Source organism: Macaca nemestrina, chromosome 7 (assembly GCF_043159975.1).
Source record: "Macaca nemestrina isolate mMacNem1 chromosome 7, mMacNem.hap1, whole genome shotgun sequence".
NCBI classification, from domain to species: domain Eukaryota; kingdom Metazoa; phylum Chordata; class Mammalia; order Primates; family Cercopithecidae; genus Macaca; species Macaca nemestrina.
Genome location: NC_092131.1, coordinates 87,922,359 through 87,928,749, shown reverse-complemented (window position 1 = coordinate 87,928,749; position 6,391 = coordinate 87,922,359). Strand labels below are relative to the sequence as shown.

Sequence of the window (6,391 nt, the reverse complement as noted above, 5' to 3'; positions counted from 1 at the left end):
GTACCGACCGCCGTGCCCGCGACCGGCGAAAGCTGTCGCCGCAGGGCGCCCTTCGTGGAGAGACCCCGAGGCAGAAGAGGGCCGTGACGCTGCCCGGTGACCCGCCTTACCTGGCACGGGGCTGGCGCTCCAAACCGTTAGACCTGACAAGATTACCCTCCCTCTCTCGGGACACCTTTCGAAACATGTATTATAACTCTTTCCACCAATTTCAAATAGTGCGGCTTAAAAGATGAAGGAGAGCTAAACAAACCAGAAAGAAAAGAAAGAAAAAATCCGGTAAAACTACAAATACAGGATCATGAAGTTGGCAGGTGGGGAGGGTAAGAGAGAAAAGGGTAGAGCATATGTTCTCAATTATTTGCCGGCTGGTAGCGTGGCCGAGCGGTCTAAGGCGCTGGATTAAGGCTCCAGTCTCTTCGGGGGCGTGGGTTCGAATCCCACCGCTGCCATGTGGTCTTTTTTTTCCCCTTGGAAAAACATCCGTGTATTCCGATTACTGTACTGGCGCTACCACGTTAACACAGTCTCTTCACCTTTCTTTAGCACCCAATCTCGTATCTCCAGTTGGTAAAGAATGTAGCTGTGCGCTATTTTGGAATGTCTGGTATTTCTGAGTCTTTCATAATGTGAAGTACTTCATAAAGACAGTAAAATCCTCTCAAGATCATAAAGATGCTTTTGAATCCATGGTTTCCCAGAGGAGGGAAAGTGCTAGGACATTAATAACATTCATGTGTAGCCTTTGCTTTGCCTTTAAGTGGACAAGCATATTTTGAGCTCTTTGCCTTTAAGTAGACGAGCGTAATTCGCACTGTTCTAGTTTTTGAGGAGTACAGAAAGATGAATAAAATAATGCCTACCCACAAGGGAAACTCACAGTCTAAACTGGAAAAATAAATCCTACAATTACAAAAAATGCTCTTGAAACACTGTAAAACATCATTGAGTAGAAAACAAATGTGGCATAAGGACAGTAGTGCAGTGACGTGGGAAGGATGCTGAAGGGACCGTGGGCTGGGCTGTTAGAATGCAAGCGGTGGCAATTCTCACATTCCTGACTGTGGAATAGTGACTTGGGCAAGCTGCTTACCTTTTGTGTGCCTCTATTTCCTCATTTGTACAATGGAGATAATACATACTTCTATTATGAAAATTAATAAATATATGTAAGGTGCTTAGCGTCTAGTCTGCAGAGACAAGAAAGCTCAATTTAGGTTTCCATTTGTAACATAATTCCATAGCCATGGCTATTATCCGTAGGAAGATTCCAATCTGACGCTACAGAAACTGGAAATAAATTGCCATTTAATTGTGGCCTCTGGAGATCAGCAGGTGTGCCCAGGAGTGTGGTAATATTCGTCCATCCATTCATCTATTCATTATTAATTGCCAACTATGTATAGTACACATTGCTAAGTGCTGAGTGTACAAAATCGAGCACAACAAAAGATTTGCCTTCCTGGAGCTTATATTCTTGTAGGGGAAACAGAAAGAAAGAAGGAAAAAACTGCATGTAATAATATTAAGTAGTGATAAATGCTGTGAACAGCAATAAATTAGTGTAGGGTATAATGGCAATTGGAGGCTATTTTGGAAAGAGTGGTCAAGGAAGTTGTCTCTAAAGAGGTAACATTTGAGCACAGAAGGAGTGACAGAGAGAGAGGGATACAAATATTTGAGGAAGTGATGTTCTAGGCAAAGGAAACAGTAAATGAAAAGTCCGGAACAAGAAATAAGGCCCATGGATTTGAGGAACAGCGGGAGGGCCAGTATAGCTAGAAGAAAGTGAATGAGAAGGAGGAGGAGGGGGTAAGCAGTTGCTATCAGAGGGACAGACACCACCGGAACACACAAGAGCTCGATCACAGATTCTGTTCTAAATGTGAGAAGTTATTGGCTGCTTTTAAGTGGAGGAGAGTATTGTTTGGCTTACATTTTAATAGGATAACTCTGGCCGTTCTCTAGAATAGGGAGTAGAGAAAAAGTAGGAAGATGAATTAGAAGGCTATCATGGGATTTGTAAGAGTTGAAGGAGAGTTTAAACTAGGGTGATAATGAGTGTGTTGGGAAATAGATGAAGATAGAACAGTGGATTGGATGTGATGTTGGAGAAACCGGATAAATGATGGATCTGTTTCCTGAGATAGGGGTGGTGGTTGGAGAGCAATTGGAAGAGGAGCGGCAGGAAATCAAGGGTATCATTTGAGACAAGTTAATTCTGGGATGCCTGTAACTCGTTCACATGCTGGGGCAAGCAGGTGACTATATCTACAAATCTAGGTCCAGGCTTATGAATAGGAGTCATCAGTATACGATGCTATGTTAAACCTCATGACTTGATAAGTATAGAGAGAGAAACAAAAAAATAGGCAAGGGGAGAGCAAGACAACACTCAAATATTGAGAGGTCAGGAGAGGAGGAGCCATCAAAAGAGAGTGAAAAGTAGCCTCCTGAGATGAGAAATGAAGTAGGACGAAGACTGAAAAGTGACCTTTAGATCTGGAAACATCAAAGTCGTTGGTAACCTTGACAAGAGCCCTTTCAAGTGGAGTGGTGGAGAAAAAAGGCCTGATCATAATTGGTAGAGGACAGCATGAGGGCAGGAAGTTGAGATACATAATGCATAACTTTTAAGAACTTTTATTTTTATCTATGCAGAAGAAAGAGAATTAGGAAGAGTGGTTAAGAAGGCGTTTTTTTTTTAAGGATTGGTGATACTGCAGCTGTTTGGGGTTTGTATGCTAATGGGAATGATTGGCACACTGGGGGAAATAGCTGCTGTGTGTGTTCTTAGGGGCTTGGGGGTGGAGGTGCTGAGGTAATGTTGATTTCAGAAACCAAGTCCTTACCTAAAGGAGAGGAAATGGAAAATTCATCTGATGTGAAACTGAAGGAGCTGTCCTTAAATATGAAAAGTGAAAGATGGGCCTTGAAACAAGACAGAAGACAGAGACGATGAGTGTTGATGTGGGTAAGTTAGTCCATCTGCTTCCAGAAGGGGCTATAGTTCACTTCTAATGGAATCGTTTTATTCTGTAATAGTTATTCACACAATAAAGAAAGTTGCTAAGGGTTCACAAAACATTATTTTTTAAGTTAACATTTCAAAATTTGCCTATGGAGATACACTTTCCCTCATCACTCTATTGCTCCACTGGAGTTCACAGAATTCATTGCCTGCCTCACAGTACAAAACAAACAAACAAAAAGCAGAAAGGGTGGGGAAAAAGGAAAGAAAGGAAAAGGAGAAGAAAAGGCAATATTATGTAATAACATATAAACCCCTTTTTATTTATTTATATATTTTTTTGAGACGGAGTCTCACTCTGTAGCCCAGGCTGGAGTGCAGTGGCACCATCTCAGCTCACTGCAAGCTCCGCCTCCCGGGTTCACGCCATTCTCTTGCCTCAGCCTCCCCGAGTAGCTGGGACTACAGGCGCCCGCCACCACGCCTGGCTTATTTTTTGTATTTTTAGTAGAGACGGGGTTTCACTGTCTTAGCCAGGATGGTCTCGATCTTCTGACCTCGTGATCCACCCGCCTCGGCCTCCCAAAGTGCTGGGATTACAGGAGTGAGCCACCGCGCCCGGCCATAAACCTTTTTTAAAAGATAACACATCATATAGTTACATCTGATGACAATGTTAGTATGTGTCAGCTCCCAATTCATTCCCAGGAAAGAAAGCAGCTCCTTATGTTTAGCAAGGGCTAAAGTTTCCCAGCAACTTTGCATACGCTATTTTATTTGACTTGACAGGATTGCTAGAGGTAGGCAAGGAGAAGAAGATGTGTTATAGTTTGTCAGAGAGAATGAAAAAGACAACCTGGGGCTTTCTCTGCTTTGCTGTTTCACATTCCTGGGGAGTCTTTGGCTGCAATTTTTCAAAGCACAGTACACAGAGAGAGCAAAGTGCAGTCGTGACGTTTTCAACACGACATTCCTTGTTGAGTTGAAAAAGCGAGGGCTCGTCCGGGATTTGAACCCGGGACCTCTCGCACCCTAAGCGAGAATCATACCCCTAGACCAACGAGCCACGGCTTAACGCTGTTTAAATTATGCCCCAAGGCTTATTCAAATCATTAGGCATTTTTCTGATGAACTAGGTTTTTGGGTGCCTTCTATCGGCAGGAATGCATACTTATTTGCACAGCAGAAGTAAACCACATGCCCCAAGTCATTGAGACTGGCAGCTTCTGTAGCAGGCGTGAACCCGCCTCGCCTAAATGACTGCCGAAGCGGCGCCGACTTGAAGTCATGCAGATGTGCCAAGCGACAGCCACTCTGCTGCCGCATTGTCTGACCCCGCTTACCTTCTGATGTGAAAATTGCTGTGGGCAAGAGGGAAAAAAACACACAGGCCCCAGCGAGAATTGAACTCGCGACCCCTGGTTTACAAGACCAGTGCTCTAACCCCTGAGCTATGGAGCCCTCGCTTTCTACCTTTTATCTTATAGATTGTTATTGTGCCTCTAGCATTCTAGCTATTCAATAGGATGTTAGCTTGAGTAAAATTCCAGGATATTCTCCTACAAAATGAGAACATTTTCGTGCTCTGTAAATCCCTCGAAAAGATTCTGCTTTGAGCACAGCAACTACCAGGCTGTCTTCCCGTTCCTCACCCTGATACTCTCTTGAGACGTTGCCTACTGTGCCTCTGTGGTGCATGGAAATGGTGTTGATGTAAGAATTTCAGATCTTTGGGTACAAGGGCGACCCCACACACACACCTCCCCGAAATATGAGGCGTCTACGGAGGGCGTCTGATGGACAAGGAAATTGTAGTGCACTCCTTCGGCTTAATATGGTGGTAAAATCCAGGGACGGAGGTGAGAAGAGATTTTCCACGATTTTTTCCTTTCTCAATCCAGATCCCCAAACCTCTAAACTTGCCTTTCTGGAGTTAATCCCTCACTCTCCAAGGTCCAGAGGTAGAAGCAAACAGGGAAAAGGGGTGTTGAGGAAGAAGAGTTTAATCCTTCCCTAAAGACATACACAGATTTATACACAGTTGGTATGAAAATAATACGACTTTTTAGAAAAGATTGTTTTTAATTTTTAGAAACCTTGTTTATATAAGCTGGTGAACAGAAACTAAGCAATTATTTAACTAAGAAAGATCTCGTACCCATTTCTTATAGCAAGTAAGCCGTAGATGAGAGCATTGAAAAAAAGCACTGATTCATGAAAACCCAAGAAGTGACGCGACTCTACTTAGTAAGATTTAGACCCTCTGACCACAGGTCTGCTTTTTTACTTACAATTTTTTAGTGCTTTCATGTCCAAGATCGCAAAATTTGTAAGAAATCTGTAAGGTTATTATGATTCATTGTCTCCTTTAATTTTCATTATTTAAACGTAAAACACGATGCTGTTGACCTTACACATTTTCAAGGAAGAAAAGTGCTCTATTTAGATAGGCAAAGTAAGGCATTTGTGGCAGATATTCTTGGATTTGGGATGAGTTAGGAAGAGGCCTCACAATGTTGTCCCAAGGTGAGATGAATATGTATCTTCTGTAGCCTGACAAGGGCTGTTCCTTCTAAGACTCCTGGGTGTTTAACCCTCAGTCTTCTGCTCCCAAGAGAACTACAAGGCTTTGTTTTAACTGATTGAATTAAAAATTGAATCGTTATACTCTATTTGCCTACATAAGACACCTCACTGGAGAAAACCTCTAACATGATCTCTTTGGACCTAAAGACACACCACATAGCTTAAGGAAATGGCAAGTTGCCTACCTTTTTTTTTTTTTTTTTTTTAACATCGGGGGACACAAGTAGGCCTACCTTTTTTCTAGAGCAGAAAAGTCAAATTAAAATAAACTTTTGGTCATAGTTGATATGTGATTTTTGGCAGGTATAGACATAGAGTATGTAGTGCAGTGGTTAGAAAAAACCTAAATCGGTTATTTAACTCTGCCAGGTCTCAGTGTCCCTGTTTTAGAAATAGGTGTTTATTATTATAATCATTGTTAGTATTATCTTCATTAGCATTATTTTCAGAGAGACTGGCCATAGGCAAAATTACTAAGCAGTGTAAACTGTCTCTCAAACGGCCTTCTTCCTCTTTGCTGTTTCTCCTCCTCTCTCTTTTTTTTTTTTTTTTTTTTTTTTGAGACGGAGTCTCGCTCTGCCGCCCAGGCTGGAGTGCAGTGGCCGGATCTCAGCTCACTGCAAGCTCCGCCTCCCGGGTTCCCGCCATTCTCCTGCCTCAGCCTCCCGAGTAACTGGGACTACAGGCGCCCGCCACCTCGCCCGGCTAGTTTTCTGTATTTTTTAGTAGAGATGGGGTTTCACCGTGTCGGCCAGGATGGTCTGGATCTCCTGACCTCGTGATCCGCCCGTCTCGGCCTCCCAAAGTGCTGGGATTATACCTCCTCTCTTTGCT

At 43.0% G+C, this 6,391-nt stretch overlaps 3 non-coding genes across 3 annotated transcripts; 1 reads left to right on the top strand and 2 right to left on the bottom strand.

The window, feature by feature from the left end:
• Window positions 1-370: 370 nt before the first annotated feature.
• TRNAL-AAG (transfer RNA leucine (anticodon AAG)) lies at window positions 371-452 on the top strand. The gene has a single exon. It is a non-coding gene; the product is annotated as a tRNA-Leu (tRNA).
• A 3,513-nt stretch (window positions 453-3,965) lies between these two features.
• TRNAP-AGG (transfer RNA proline (anticodon AGG)) lies at window positions 3,966-4,037 on the bottom strand. Its single transcript has one exon. It is a non-coding gene; the product is annotated as a tRNA-Pro (tRNA).
• Window positions 4,038-4,359: 322 nt separating this feature from the next.
• TRNAT-UGU (transfer RNA threonine (anticodon UGU)) lies at window positions 4,360-4,432 on the bottom strand. Its single transcript has one exon. It is a non-coding gene; the product is annotated as a tRNA-Thr (tRNA).
• Window positions 4,433-6,391: the final 1,959 nt, after the last annotated feature.